This window comes from Echiichthys vipera, assembly GCF_963691815.1.
Source record: "Echiichthys vipera genome assembly, chromosome: 12".
In the NCBI taxonomy this organism is placed as follows: domain Eukaryota; kingdom Metazoa; phylum Chordata; class Actinopteri; order Perciformes; family Trachinidae; genus Echiichthys; species Echiichthys vipera.
Genome location: NC_139837.1, coordinates 14,469,558 through 14,486,560, shown reverse-complemented (window position 1 = coordinate 14,486,560; position 17,003 = coordinate 14,469,558).

The window sequence follows — 17,003 nt, the reverse complement described above, 5'->3', positions numbered from 1 at the left end:
TTGCTTGAAAAAGATGAGAAACACTACAAAACCTTTATAAGTGGGCAAACTACATCTCCTGATACAGATACTTTAATGGGTCGAAAGAGTTTTCCACTAAATGGAGTGTTTGTTGTAGGATCACTTGAGTTCATGAGAATCGTGAACAATCTATAATATTTTTAGAAATGTATGTGTTTAAATACCAAGAGGCTCGGTGTGTTTACATCTTTGTGAATTTTGTGCATCTGTAAATTTGGAAACATGTATTTCAATAACTAAAATGATAAAATAAAGTAAAAATTTCAGGTGAGGTTTTCTTCCCTCCATTAAATCCTAAAATATTGCTTCACATGTGTAATGTAATGAGTCAGTTTTTCCATCCTGTTTCGCTGTAAGTCAACCGTTCTCTTTATTTACTTATTCTATAAAGAAATACTCCTACCTGTGTCACCGTTACCAGATGATGACACGGAAAGTTGTTTACATTGTGGACAGATACCATCAGCCTGCACCGCTGCAGGTTAGTAACAGGCAAATCAGTCCTGAAACCTCCAGAATCATCAAAAGAGTGCAAATGAAACGGTGAATTAGCATGCAACCAAATCATGGGGGGCGACTGTTAACGGCTAACATCTAATCTACATCAACCTGCAGCAAGTAGCACGAAACAGGAGCAAGTGACTGTCAGTGTCAAAGTGAACCGATCATACATTTTTAGCTGCTGTGAGCTGATGTATTACTGTTTTTGCATCTGCCTTTTATAATCCTCTACCTACAAGTAGCTGTGATGATTTTGATAAAAGAGAGATTAAAAATAAATAAATAAACATACAGTAAAACCTCGAAAGACAATAAAACCTTAAAAACAGGGGATCAAAAGAAACACCCTGAGTGAAAACAAACAGCTTTGTTAGAGACACAAGGGGAGCTTAAAAGATGCAATCAGCAATATTCAAAGTTTCTCCCTACAAACACTCGCTGAGACAGAAACTGATCCCCCTCCCCCCTCACTCACCCACTCTTTCTCTCTCTCTCTCTCTCTCTCTAACACACACACACACACACACCGACACACACACACAGACTCAACCTCCTGCTCCTGGATCCTGGTTTACTGTTTATTTATCCCAGTGGAAGGACACCTGCTTCACCTGGAGCTTGTTTGTGTTTGCACTGAGGACATGGGATACAGTGAGGGAGGGATACGAGGATGTATGTGTGTGGTTTTGTGTTTCTGTGTGAGGCTGGGAATAATGTTCCCCGAGCTGCTGATGGTGGGTCCGACTCGATGCTGACTCGACAAAGAGCCTGAGAGATCAAACCATGAGGGGGAAAACACACAAACGAAACAGAGTACGGATCAAACCTGAGAAAAGAACTGCAGAGTTATTCTCGGGAAGTGGAAGATACAAGTAAAAGTACAACAATGCAAAAATACTCAATAGCAACAAAAAAAACCCATTGCATTTTAATCCTTCTAAAGCAAAAGCTCAGAGAAATGCACTTGAGTTGTCAAAAGTAAAAGTAACATTGTGCAGAAAAATGGTGTTGTTGCTGTTTGCTCATGGAGGAATTGTTGGGTCTCTTTAAATCATAAATAAGTCATAGAGTACTATACCTACTCTATATGTTAGTAGCATGTTTTAATGATTTGGTATGATCAATGAAATAAAAAAATGAATTGACTTAAATATTATTATATATATATATAACTGTATTATACTCTTTACGATGCAGCAATGACAATGTAGTATTACTGTTGTAGCTACGTTATATACTTCATTTACAGTTAGGTAGTTAACACAAGATACATCTTTGTATTCCCCTTTCTGACTTTTTTCCAATCTTTGTTTTATTTAAAAAGTATTGATAATTTTACTTTTCTTGGTCTTGAATATCTATTTAAATAAAACCATCTGAGGAGTTTAAGGGGAAGTGCAACAACTCATAGATATCTCACACGTGATAACACAGTGTGCTGGTAACTTCAAAGACATTTGTAGAAAAGGTAGTTTTTTCTCGATCCCAGTTTTACAGGTTCACAGGTATGTTTTATCAAGCAAAGCAAGCAAACTTTATTTATAAAGCAAATTTGTATGGTTCATTTGCAAACTGAGATTAATCAGTTTTCATTTATTTTCCAACATCCTGTATTTTTGCCATCCAAGGAATAATAAACTGGTTTTAGGCTGTTTTGATGAGATATCTAAATCCTTTTCATATTTTCATTAATCATGTTTTTGTGCACTAACGGGAATGTCAATAAAATTGTTGAATGCCTTTTCTCTATTTCTGCAAATTAACTCTTAACCAGGTCGTGTGGGGTTTTCAGAACAGATCAATCCCTTTATGATAAACTTTATGAAACAAATGACAAATTGATCTAAGAACGTAATGTGTAACGGGATCACTCACTATGCAGATGATATTCAATTATACATCCCTCTTAACCTTTAACACATGATAACATTTACACTACTGCACAAATTATGTTAAAATTGGGTGCCTGATAATTTTCTACAACTTAATGTTTATAAAACAGATCAAAGAATTTATAAATTAAACTGAGAAAGTACGTTTCCATTCATCTCAATGTAGCAGCATGGTCAGAGCAGAGGCTCCATATAAACTTCTTTTTAAACCGACTTGCTGAAAGTCACAGAGGTGAGGGTTTGCCTTATTGGCCAAAGAAGCAGTGGAGTAGTGACGTTAGGTCTAGCTACACCTCTGAGCAGACACCCATCTTTTGACCAGTATGTGAAGTGTTTGATCTGTTCACAGAAAAATAAATTCCCTTTTCTCCTGTCTCTCCCAGATCATTTACTGTACAAGCGGTCCAGAATGCTGCTGCAAGGCTTTAAAGTCATAATCAGTAAGATTTGAGATACGTTGTTTCTAGGGGCCTGTTTGGCGGTAAGATGTAAGCCCTCCATCCCTTCATCAAAGTCTGTTTCCTCTTTTGTAAACTTTATTGACACCTCTCTACTTCCAGTCCATCCCCTATATGTCACCTTCTTAAATCCATAGACACACACATGTTGCTATTACACTTCTGCCCTTACGCCTGACTCAGAAGTTGGAATTTCCAGATTTCCAATGAAGCATGCGCTTCAGTGACGAGCTCCACCTGCAGACCAACCGCTGTCTGCAGCATCACGAACATGGTGACACGTTTGCGTTTAGAGAGGGAATGTCACCACAGACACACAGATTATAATACTCAGCACTAAGACAAGAAGAAGTGCTTTCGTTAGTGGGTCATTTGATCAATCAATATTGTTTTAACTTATTCTTTGAAAGATAGTAACTTAAAAGACAATTAAATAGATGGAAATCTTACAGATTTAATCTTAAAACCAGGTCCCTATCAAATTCAAAACTCAATTCTTGTGATTACTTTAAGAGCTTTAGGAGCCAGCCTTACACCATAGGTGTCTGAGAGTCTGATGAGACTTTATTTGTTTTTCCTTGTTCTAGACTTGAAGTCATGGCTCCTAAACTCTCTCCTCTTATGCCCGGCTTATAAAAAGCAGCTCATGTCTTTCTTTTGTTTTTTAATTGTGAAACACTTTGTGATGTCTGACCTTGAAAAGTGTTATATTGAAAAAAAAACTCTCCCTTTTTACTTCATTACAATAACAGGGGTAAAATCCCTGAAAACACACCAAAGTGAAAGGCAAGCTTTCCCCTCTTAAAGAGAGAGAAGCATCTTAATATCCACTTTTGTTTCTAAGCAAAAGAAGAACTTGTTTGCAAGTGCTTGGCTTTAATAAAAGTCTGCTCTCCAACAGAAGGGAACCCACACCCAGGCCAGGCTCGCAGGAGTTGTTAGTGTTCAATAGCCCGGGGCAAAGAGATGATCCCATGACTATTTCGAAGAGAGACATAAAACATAAATCGAGAAATGAAAGGCTCTGCGATAAAGTGGACATCTGAGCGTGTGTCAGAGGATCCAACATAAAACTGATCCCAACAGTTTCCAACGACTCAAACCCTCCAGGACACCTTGTGTCAAATTTGTCAATTTGCTCAGTGTGGGATTCAACCCCCCTCATCCTCTCTGCCATCCCTCTTTTCCACCTCACTCCTCCTAGAAGACAGTTGGTTTTTAATGCCGTCCCTCCTCACTCCAGGCATCTAACTGGGATGGAAATAAGATGCAAATCCATCCCCTCTTTCCTAGCATGTGAGCACTTGTCTGAGCCGAGAGCGCTTGTAACTGTATAGAGGTCTGTTTGAGTCACGCTGGACCGTCAGTGGAGGGTTTGCAGTTTAGGAGCTCATGGTGCAGCTAGCTGTTGTTGGGTAAACAGGCTGAAGAGCCAATGTGAACAATGGAGCAGTGTGTTTGAAGATCATTATCACGTTGTTGGTCGTTGTCTCACTAAATGTTAACAAGCATCCTATATGTGCACACAGGGCCGTTAAGGTTTTAAAATGATGGGTAGGGTTATAATTTACATCTGCTCAACTCTACCTGGATGACAGACGTTCCACAAATATTGTTTTGTTGACTTTGTGGGATTGTCATGGCTCCTGTTTAACTAATTACTTGTGGGTTTATTTTTGATATATCTTGTGGGACTCTCTCCGTGGTCGTGATGTTTTTCAATGTTTTGCTGAGGCCGGGGTTAGATGGTATCACACGGTTCCCACTGATGACAGTAACAACAGTCACAGACACTGAGGGCACGGCAGACCCGCATGCTGCTCCACAACTCCTAAAACACTTGAGCTAATGCACACACACACACACACACACACACACACACACACACACACACACACACACCCACACACACACACACACACAAAGGAGGAAACAGTTCAGTACTTTTTCCAGGTGTTATGGGATTCTGGGATTCTTGATGGAGTGTTTTGCTTCACAACACTGCTGATGTTTTAGCCCTGAGCTGTGGATGTTACCGACCATTCAGTCCCATTAAAGGGACCGTTATTATTTTGTTGACTAATTAATAAACCTGTTTATTGCTGTTTATACGTTCATTTAAGTTCATTTTCAAGCAAAAACACAGCATTTTTTAATCAATGTAAATTGAATATTGGACTGTTGGTTTAAAAAGTCAAACAATATTTAGACATCGGCCCCTTTTCACAATTTCCTGACATTTTATTGACCAAATAAAGAATAGTGGATTAATGCAGCTCTAATAATTTGTCACCATGGGCCTAACATAGCAGTAGGCTAATTAGTTCAATCAGATCAAATCACTTTCCTCCGTATCATGTTTCCCTCATCAATTCATCTTATTCTAATTATACTTAAAGGCATGTCTAACTGCTGATTATGAAAATATGTTCGAAAATATGCTACTAAAAATGCAGAATTATTTATTTTATTGCCCCTGCACAGCCAGCGATATAAAAACAGCACATGAAGTGCATTGCTCATTACGGTATAAATAGGACCAAAGGGCAAGATGCTATTTAGATGTAAAATAAAGATTAAAGGTTCTAGATTTAAGTGACACAAAATAAAGATGTTGTCGGATGCTGCAACATCTAATTGCAAAAGTTTAAAGAAAAAAAAAGGCCATATTGGTGGTTTGAAAATATTTTTTATTATCAGTTGTTCCACCAAACAAATGCATGCCATCATCTGTCACATATATTTAGACAGCATATCATCAGCCGGATGTGGCAAACCCCTTAGCTCCAGTTTCTTTCATCAGATAATTTTGCTTGTAATATTCACAAATCAGTACACACTCTTTGCTCCCAAATTAAGATCTGGGTGTTGATAAGTGAAAAAAACAACATCTCCAGGACCTGTGTGAAGTCTTTAGGTTTACAAATCAACCAGGCAGTGATTTGTTTTTCAGTAGCTGCTCTGTGACATTATACAAGAGCTACCTGCAGATACACACACACAAAACATGTTAATATAGATACACAGAATATATCCCATATACTCCAAATCCCCATCAATCCCTTATTTTCCTTATTAAAAATAAAATAAAACAATCCTACATATTAAAATGTCTCACCAAATGTATCATATGCAGCTTGAGTCCAAACAATGAAGGTAAAATTAGAGAAAACTCCGCATTTGATCTGGTAAATTTAATCAGGTGATGACTATCAGGGGAAAAACCTAAACAAAGACCTTCAAGATTGTCCGCCTCAGGATTTCGTCAGTCTGGGATTCAGCCTCACAGAGAGGAAACACTCACAGTAACTCGGGCACCATGTTGAGGAGAAGTTCTCCGGGCCTGGACATTTCCATGGGTAAATGTACGATGTTTGCAAGCAGCATGTACCCAAATGACACTCAAAACATATTCTGTTACAGTTATTAGAGGAACATTTGCATCATCTTCCCAATTCACTACGGTTTCTATATTTGATATATGATTAAATCCCATGAAAAGTGACTGGTACGAACAGGTTTTTGTCTTTACAGTCAGCTACAGGTGCGAGGGGAGTGAAGGGAGTGAGGTTTGAAGAATGCAGGCGAACAGAACGCACGACATTCCTGCGTGATCACGGTTCGCTTTGTGGGAAATTTTCGTCACCTTCATTTAAGACACAAAGAAATCTTTGAATTTACCTGCAGACAGAAAACAGCTCACTATTGTTAAACATTTCTACTATCATTAGTGGGGATTGTGGACATCAACCTCTGCTGCTGTAACATCCTGATCAGATGTGATCTCGTCTGTTGAAAGTGGATCTGCTTGAATGTCTGGATGTTTACGACCTTCACACGTCTTATATTATCAACGTTCAGCCTCCCAGAGGTTCTGTCTGATCGACTCTTTTTGTCTTTTTTTTTCCTGCGGCTGATAATTGCTCGACCTTTATACGTTGTGGTGTTGTGACTTCACAATGTGTGCCTTATTCATAAGTCACATGGGAGCTGAATAGAGCAGTGGAGTTTTTATGGATGGGATCAGTGAGGTGACGTGTGACTGAAGGCCGTTATTGTTGGAGGAAGCGTGGGAGATTGCCAAACAAGCTCTGCCACTTGTCACCTGGTTCAGCCTCCCGGTCTGCCCAGTCCAGTTTTCTTTCTGCTGTGATTGATTCTCACTCACCCGCACACGCAGCAATCACAGCCTCCTCACATTTTATTGCACTGAAGCAGAAATCAGCTCCTGTATTCAATTTAAAGCAACAATACTCGTGTGTAAAAATACATTTTTACAGTGTTTGTTACAGACATTAACATTTGTACTTGTGTGTATTATCAGCAAAATTTAAGCTACTGAAAGTATAACAAAGAAAAACATTGTCAGTAGTTTATTTCTGTGTATTTTTGGACTGATACATTACAAAATAAGGAACAATGTTTTGAAGGATTTGAGTCAATAGTTGCATTATTTTATTGAATTATTATTCCATTTTAAGACTAGTGTGTGTAATGAGAAAAACATAATATATAAAGTATCGAACATCAAGGATAAATGGTGTTGGCCATCTATAATTAACCTGTGTATGTATTGTTTGTGATTTTGCCATATAATGCAGAAGAAGGGTTTCTTGGAAGAGTTGTTCTCCGGCTTTTTCATATTAATGTCCACATTAAAGTGAAATTCCGGCCTAAAATTATCTTAGCCGGACCTGGCTAACACTATTTAGCTCTGTGCAGCATGGTGAAGGCATTAAAACATATTTTTTTACCACAAATATTGCTCATGATATCACTAAACCTCTGGAGTAGCATGATCAGAGTCCTGACACAAAAAACAAAGCATCAATGGGCTCCTTCCTTTTGGATTTTATTTGGTTATCGACTTGAAAGGACTTTACTATGAGAGGAGCTGATACCGGGGCCAGTAGGTAAGTGTTTCAAAGCACTTTTAATAAACTCCAGGTTCACTAACTACCTTGTTGGTGCTCTGGTTTATGTGTAGGGACTCTCATCATACTACTGAAGAGGTTTGGTGTTATCATGAGCAGTATTAGTGGTAAAAAAGACGTTTTAATGCCTTCACCGTGCTGCCCCGGGCTAATCAATGTTAGCCGCATTTGACTATTAGCGACTGTCTGGAATATCTCTGTTAATAGTTCTAACACAAAATAAAATTGTCTGGATGGCTTAGTCGATGATTGTATTTGCCGAAAAAGACCCTGGGATGATTTTACGCCGGAATTTCCCTTTAAGAAGCCTTCAAGTCTTATTGTGCGTTGAGCATGTTGTGTCTTGTTTCTTTATTATTATTTTTTTTATAAAACTGGTGTGTTTAATGAGAAAAAATACATTTCAAGGATTGAAAAAAACAAAGATAAAAAATATAAATATATATATTACAATTCATATATGTCACAGTTTTAAGGAAAACTTCAAAATAAAATGTTTTGAACTCTCACCTGCAAATTTGCAAGGCAGTACAAAGGATTACACTGTGAGGGGCCGTTAGGGACATTATTCAGAATTACCTTGCATAGACATGTACTTTTAATATACATACCATAGCTTTAAAGCTTGATCTGTGACGTAGCTGTTAAAGAATTTGGAGGAGTGAAAAGTACCCTGTGAAATTAAGTGGAGTGGAAGTGGGCAGTTGCATGAAATGAAAAAATTCTGCTACAACAGGAGTATCTGGTACTTTCATTCAGTACTTGAGTATATGTGCTTAGTTACCTTCAACCACTGCATGGACTATCTGACACACAGAGTGAAGCTGTGCAGGTAATTTGCCTTTTTTCCGGCCATCAGAAGGCAAAGGGGAGGCTGTGGGACTTTTGTCATGTACTTCATGTACTCAGGCATTCACATGTTCACTCTCACCCACACAAACACACTTGCGTGACACTCTTAGAGTCACACCACTACAGAGGAATCCTTCCTGAACAGACTAGCTGTCAAACCTGAAAAGTGTCTTCAGGAGAAAGCAGGAAACAAAAACAGAATCTTTTACGTTTCTGGAAAATGTACTCAGTAATAAAAACAAACAGGTTGACATTCTCAGGCATTTTGATTTGGCTCTGTGTTTTCCTGTAGCTCCGGTGTGATATCTCTTACATAAACGTCAAAATGACAGGATGCATAAACAGCGCATATCATCAGGGATGATTAAGTTCACTGAGGGGACTTTGTACAGACATGATGTAGTTTCTTTTCCTGCCTGTTGGTAGAGACATAGCAACACTGCTCAAAGCGTCAAAAGGCCTCTTTCTCTGTTTCCACCAAACACAGAGGATACGACAGAACTTTGAGAGGTGGACGTTTGTCTTTGAATTGTTATTTGAATCGTCCTTTCAGCAGTTTTATCAAGCAATATATAGTTTTTATATGGTTTTATTCTAAGGTTTATTATTTCTGATGTTTTGGTAATCTACAGGGGTTGATTTGATTGGTGCATTGTAATTCTGAAACCTTGAAAAGTATTTTATTTTGTAATTATTAGAGGTGAAAACCTCCTATAGATTAGCATCAATAGGCAACTCTACCCTATTTTTAAAACGGGTGAATGAGAAACAGTTTGACAACAGGAAGAAGAGAGTTTAACATATAAAAAAGTGAAAATCAAACCACTTTGTTCTTTATCAGTGTTCACAAAAATTAGAAGACGTGAAAAACAAGTGATATATGAACTCAGTCAGGGATTAATAGTTGGATCTATCACAACACATGCTCTCTCTCTCACACACACACACACACACGTATCTGTGGTGATGCACTCAACAGGATCCCAGACAGCATGTATAAACCTGCAGGAGTTTCTGTTGTCTTCAAGCCAACCGTTGCTTTTTGGCGATTACTGCGGCCCTCTTATTGTGAAGGAGCCGCTGCAGTGAAACCCAATTGTCCTCTCCAACTGTTTAACATGTAACATGTAAAGAAAAGTGTCGACTGCGGTGCCTCATCCTGAACGGGGAAGGATTTGGGGAAATCCTTGAGGAAGTCCAAGAAAGAGGTTGGGGGCAAGTGACAGCAAAAAAGAAAAATAGAAAAAGCCACGACAGAGAGAAGACAGTTTCACTTGAACCAGGGCCAAACCTCTGAGCCCGAGGGGGGTGAGAAACAGGGAAGATTGGGAGGATTTCCCTCAGCACATTTATAGAAAAATATAAAGTCCATTAGGGGTAATATATTACAGTTAGTGTAAGAAATGAAATGTATGGATTTCAGTGAGCATGAGGGAGTTTACAGTTAAAATCACACATTTGGTAGATATAAATCTGACTTCTTTTAGATCAAATAAATAAACCGATAAGGATTTCAGTATTGCGCCAACAAAATGTTATTCCTGGCAGCAGTAAAGGCATTTAGCTAGAGCGTCTTGGTGGGAAATAAACAGACATACTTCATTTTACAGGTCCATCAAATCCTAATCGTTTTGTAGTTTCTTATAAAGAAATACAGTAAATAATCTATAGGTGCAGTAGGTTTGGTCTTTTAGCGTCTTGGAGATAGATAGTTTGGATGAGAGTGTTAATGCAAGAGCAGAAAATACAATGAACAGAATTATTAAAGCATTAAAGCATGTTTTCCATTCTAAAACAAAAAAGTATTAACATTAATCTCAAACAAAACACGCTTTTTTTTACTTTCAATTTTACTACTTGCTCTAATCTCGACTTTCTCCTTTGTCTCAACATCCCGTGTTGTGTGAACAGAGAGCAGAGGGAGTGTGAAACTGCCGCTAAAACAACTTCTTTACATGTCTTTTGTTAGCTGATCCGCAGACCAGTCAAACCAGCAACACCTCCGTCCCTTCTCGGTCCATCCCAGGGTGGAGCAGAGAAATCACTGCGGTTGACAAGCTGGGTAAGGCTAACCGTCACCTTTGTTTTGGTTTTTTTGTCATGTGGGTCAGGGCTTTAATCTGTGTACATAGAAATGTATGTGGCCGAGTATGTAAACTCACAGAATGTTGCCATGTGAACGTTTTCACAGAAAAACCTTGAGAATTTGATACATATTTGTTTGATTTCATTTGGAATATTCTTGTTTTTATTCACTTTTGTGTCTTTTGAAATGATCATGTCTGTAATAGTTGCAACGGGAGACGACTGCTGTCAAGACGTGACAACTAAACTGGACTGAATTCATTTTAAGGACATTTTAAACAAGCTTATTCACTTACATATTTATTTTTATTATAAAATAAGGTTGTCATTATATGATGGATGTCAGCCTATAAACCTGCTTTCTTCATATCTTTGCTTGCACTTTTTTCCAACATTTATATAAAGTCACTTTTTCAATACCTGTCAGAACATTTTTCAATCAATTTGCCCAAAAAAGCATTAACTTTAGCTTTTCTCATTAATTGGTAGAAGCAGCAGTTAACTGTTGGAGACCAGTTGCATTAGGCCTTAAAAGTAATTAAGCATTTTGAATGAGAATTTAGCTCTATTGTGCCAACGTTTTTTGGCTGAAACAAGAAGTGCATTACAGTCATAGAAATAAAATGGATAGAAAGGAAAACCCCATAATCCCAAATCCACAATCAGTCGGCCATTTTTATGCATACCATTGCCAGGCAACAGGCTAACTTCATATAAACCAACTTGCGACGAGTCAAGGATGTGAGGTTTTACGTTTACTGCCAAATGAGCAGTGGAGAATGACATTTTGACATTAAATGAATCAAATTCAATAACTTAATGCTTCATTCACACACTATTGCCACAGCATAAGAAAGCACTGCCAGATGAGTGAGAACTTAAATTGTAAAAAGTCATTTCAAATGCCAATCGCAGAGGACGTTTTAATTGATTTAACCATTCGTTTATTGATATGACGTAGAAACAAGACACTCATAGAACAATACTCTCATTTATTGTAGAGCGCCTTTGCTCGGCTCGTTTTCTGTGTGTTTTGTACTCATGACCACAGAAAACAGCTCAATGTCTTTTCTATCCAATCCCGATGATTACAGTGGTCAAGATGGAAAGAGACAAAAGAAAATATTTAGATCAATGGTTCCATATTATGCCAATTTTTAGGTACATACTTGTAATTTGAGTTTCTAGATAGATGATTTAATGATCAAAAAACACATTATATTTCTCATACTGTCTGCCTGATTATACCTGTATTCACCCTCAGCACGGTGGAGCCTTTTCTACCTATGTGCAGTATAACACAAAGCAGGTTTCTGAATACTTGAAACTTTCACAGTATTTATACAGCACCTCAACCTGCCTAACTAATAACAAACAAAAATCCAAGGAAATCTCACTTTTTACAATATGGGACTTTAAACATGTTTCTTAAAGGTCAGCTGGAAATAAGTGGCGATCAGTTGAAAGCAATCAGTGCACAGTAAAGTTGATCCAGATTGAACGGGACATTGTGTTTTCAGGACGTACACCTCTAATAAGACGACTGCCTCTTAGGAAACAAAGCACCAGCGTGATCACTCAGGACACATCTTCAATAGCGCAGCAGGGTCTGCTACAGGCCAGAAGAGGGCAGCGTACGATAACATTAGTTTGAAACCAACTTGGCGTAATCAAACCCACTCTGATCGCTCTGTTTTAAAAAGAAACAGGTTGTATAATATTGATTTTTTTTTTTTCAAAGATGCAGCAGCCTACTGTCCTGTTCTGTCTTCAGGCAAGAAACTGAGCTTCACACACACACACACGTAAACGGCCACATACACTGAACTCACAGCGTCACACAACTATAAAGAGGTGCTCTCAGCCTTTTCTGACCCCTCTATTTTTATGCAAATGTCTTCCTGTAGGGACAGTGTATAGATGCTCTTGTCTATGGAAATTAGGAGCTAGATCTAACTGACGCTGCAGATAAAAGAAATGCTTGATATATTGGCTGGGAGGCCTCTTATTAGGAATAATACTCCCTCACACACACATACACACACATGCACTGTGTCTGACTCTTTGTCTCTTTCTTTCTGCTCTCCTGTGTGTGTGTCTCTCTCTCTCTCATGAATATTTCACCATTTTCATTCCCCTGTTGAGTTTTGCTCTTGCTGGCTGCTTCTCTCTATAACCCCCTCTTCCTCTTTCAGCTTTTTCTCCCCTCCTTTTTCCCCTTTCTTTCATCCTGATGAGTGCCATGAGGGGGAAAAAATATTTAAATGAATTTATCACAGAATAATGCGTTGGTGAACAGGAGGGCGAGGGAGCTGAACATCCAGACGTATGTAACCTGAAACCACTCTGATATCTGAAAATGATTTTCTGTTGTACTTAAGCATCTATTAAAGAGGAAATCCACTTTGGACTGTGATTTCAGAAATGCACCGACAACATATATAACAAAACAGATGGGGTATGGATATATACTCAACCTAAGACAGGAGAGGAAACAGGAAACAGGATATCAAGACGGAAAGTGCAGCAACAACATCATCCCTCCCCTGCTGTTCCTCTTCTCCTCCTCCTCCTCCTCCTCCTCCCCCTCCTCCTCCTCCTCCTTCTCACCACACACTCACACACAGATGTTCCCATGTACCTCCCCTCCTTCCCAATCCCCTGCACTTTGCAAAACGTTGGCGTGCCACTGGTCACCATGGAAACAGCTGCTGCTGCACACCAGGACCTCTCGGAAAAAAAAATAGCATTCACAAGAATCACGCAGTGGAAAAATCAAAAAGGAGGACTATCCTGACCCACGGAGAGGAAAAGAAGCCGCATTCATCACCATGACGAGGGCAGCGTTGGGTGTTGATGTGGTCGACTTTACTGTAAACACAACACAGTTGAGTCCAAGAATAACTCTCACAGCAAACATGGATTATTATAAACACAATAAGAGTGACAAGAGGAACAATGGCGTAAACGGTCTCTGTTAAATAAACAAACAAGTACAACCAATAAATACTATTCTCATTATGAGCCTAATAATGAATAGGCTAATACTAATTTATTAAAACATACATTCTCATGTTCTTTTCTCCTTATCATTGTGTCTAACCTTGTATGAATCCACAGAAAAACTAATATTCAAGGTCCACTAACAAGCTTTTTCTGGAGCTTCCTGTCCCTGGTCTTTCTCTAGAGCAGAAAGTTTGCTTCTTCATCAAGGACAACCTGGGCAACCTCAATGACAACTGAATAAAGAAAGACTTTGAGACCAAGAGATCAGGTTGAAAGCTCTGAAAATAATCTAGTAAATGGTTCTCCTACTGTTCATTTTTGTCAAAACATATTTCTTTATTACGGCGTCCTGGTATCCCAGTGGCTAAAATGCAAACTATATAATCTCAACGTTCCCCGGTAATCTTTATTGCATGCCATCCTCATCGCTCATTATTTATCATATTGTATCTAATAAACATTAGGCCAACACAGATGTTTGTGCTGACGGTTTTGGGTTTGCCAGTTTTGGAAAAATATTTTTTCTAAATGGCATTTATCATCTCTAACCTGTTGTGCCAGTTATCCAGTCAGGACACAGTCTTTCTCACAGTGTCTAAAGAAGTCAGTTAAATTTGGAGAAGGAAGTGTCAGAGTACAGATCTAAACCCCATAGAGCATCTCTGTAAAATCCTTGGTGACAAAGTAATGACAGTTACTGAACTGTGGAAGGGACTGAAGAAGAATGGACCAAGATCAAATCAGAGCGAGAAGGGCCTCTAACCTTCCTATTCATTTTTTAATCCTATAGCTCTGAGAAAACTTTGTTTAAATCTTCTCTTCTGACACAATGGCTACTGTCAGCACAGTACAGCAGTGGTAAAGCCACAGCGGATATTCTTTAAAAAATAACAATATTTCAGAATAAATCAAATATTTATAAGTTGTTCTCCAGTGTATATCATTATACAACTGTCTACTTGTTCTGTGTTCATAAACCCCACCACCCACACACACCCACACACACCCACACATACCCACACACACCCACACACACCTTCCTGTCTTGGTTTCTGTCTGGTTTCTGTCATTGTGTCTGCTGGTGCACACTGCGGTCCAGTTATCAGCCCAGTTAACGCCCTGGGACATCTGTGATGGTGGAATGTAAACAGCACTGATGGAGTCACACCAAGAGTCATGATTAGAGAGGGGGGTAAAAAAAAAAACTTCTACAGCCACAGTGAAGACACGAGACTCACCCTCTGTCATTCCTTCCTTTGTGTTTGTAGTACCAGGTGTCGGCCAGATTATTGACCAGTCGGCGGTGACACATCCTCCCTCTGTCTGTCCCCTCAAATCCAGTCTGTCTCCGTCTGTGATTGACTCTCTTCATCTCTCTCTATCTCTCTCTTTGTGTTGTATGCACCACATGCCCTCCCTGCCAAGAGATCACACAGAGATGCCAGCAAGCATGTCAATCTGTTTCTTCTTTTTTTTTAATTGCTCTTGGTCTCCATGGCAACAGTTGAAATCGGGGGTGGGAGAGAGAAAAAGAGACACAGCGAGAGGCAGGTTTGTAGAAATAAACCACGACAGGATGCAGACCATTTAAAACTCAGGGGATGACTGCATGAGGGACTGTACAGTAACGGATATGCACGTACCTTCATGCAGGTTGTAATGTTCAGTTTTTGTTGAAACCCTGTTAGAGGCGTGATGATTCAACTAGTTCAGGGTTTCTTAAATTATGTTTTAAAATGTTTTTTTCAAATGCAGTAACGTTTGGGATTTTTTATATTGTCAATTTTGTCATTCTGTACATGATTCTGCTATTATTTCAGAAAGTATAGGGCCCTGATGTTTGAGAGGTTTTTCTATTGTCTAGTATCCTCACTGACAGGAAATGGGGTATATTGTAAAAGTTGTTGTTTAGAAGCGGATATTTTCGGGACAAAAGATTAGAAAAATGGGATAGAAAAATGTGAATGTGTCTTAATTCCTGCATAGATAAAACATTTAAAAAATAATAATAATAAATTAGCATGTAAGCTACTGAGTTAAAAAAATGTTTCATGGTGGAAAGCAGAAAATGACACACAACAGATGACACAGGAGGAATTCGGTGCAAATTAGCCTTTTTTCAGAAGCTCTTTGCTGCATCATCAGAGCAGGGTCACCTTGGGTGAGAAGAGGAGGAGGAAGAGGAGGAGGAGGAGGAGGAAGAGGAGGAGGAAGAGGAGAAAATAGAAAGGAGAGCAAAGTGCTTGTCATCAGAGCAGAACGTGACCTGAGGCCTGGACACAGATTGAAGCCTCTCTCTCCTCCACCGTCTGTGCTTCTTTGCCTTTTAGCCAGATTACCACAGTGAAACAAAGCCATTGTGTCGACAGTTTTGCGCCTGTGGACGAAAATCATTCATCACAAGTGTAAAAGCTGAAAACCATGCAGATCTCCCTCTGCGTGAGCTTGATAGTGTTGCATAATCAGCTCAGAGCAGACAATAGCCTAAAGTTAAAAGAAAACAACTGAACTGATACTATATGAACTCCTGTCATACACCACAGTGATGTATGTTTTTTAGAGGTTAGCATGATTTTAAAAAAATCTACTGAAGCAACACTTACAGTAACAAAGCATCAAACATCTTATCAGATTTTCCATATTTGGGTCATAAATCACTTCCTGTTGAAGCGTAGTGTCAGGAAGACAGTGTGGCAGTACTTCCTCCAGGGATATCCGTTGTGTGTTTATGGCCACAGGATATTTGTACCATTTCTGACTCCATGCCTGTGCCAAATATAGCATTTAGTATAGTAAATTCATAGAAGCAGTGAATGAGGAATACATTGTAGCGCATTTCTTCTTATTCAGCCACTAATTCATCGTAACATAACTTCTAATCAGACAAGATCTGATCACAGTTGTGTTTGAAACTCAGGATATCTTCTCTGTTTTCAGTTGTTGAAGCCGTTGTTTTTAAATGATAACAGAACGCGTGGGCAGGCAGCTCAGATTTCTGTGGGGACAAGAACACAGCGGGATGTAAGAGACACAAAAGAGCAGGAATCTGTAACATGAGAGGGAAGAGGGAGAGAGCAGATCAGTTGATAGAAAAAATAATAAACCATGATGAAAATAAAAGCACAGACAAGGAGATAAAGGGGCTCACAGGCAAAGAGCCTCTAATATCATCTCTAATGGAAGTAAAATGTTGTGGAGGAAATGTCAGCAGCTCAGTACAGTAAACACTTGAGCTGAAGTATAATGGAGGCCTG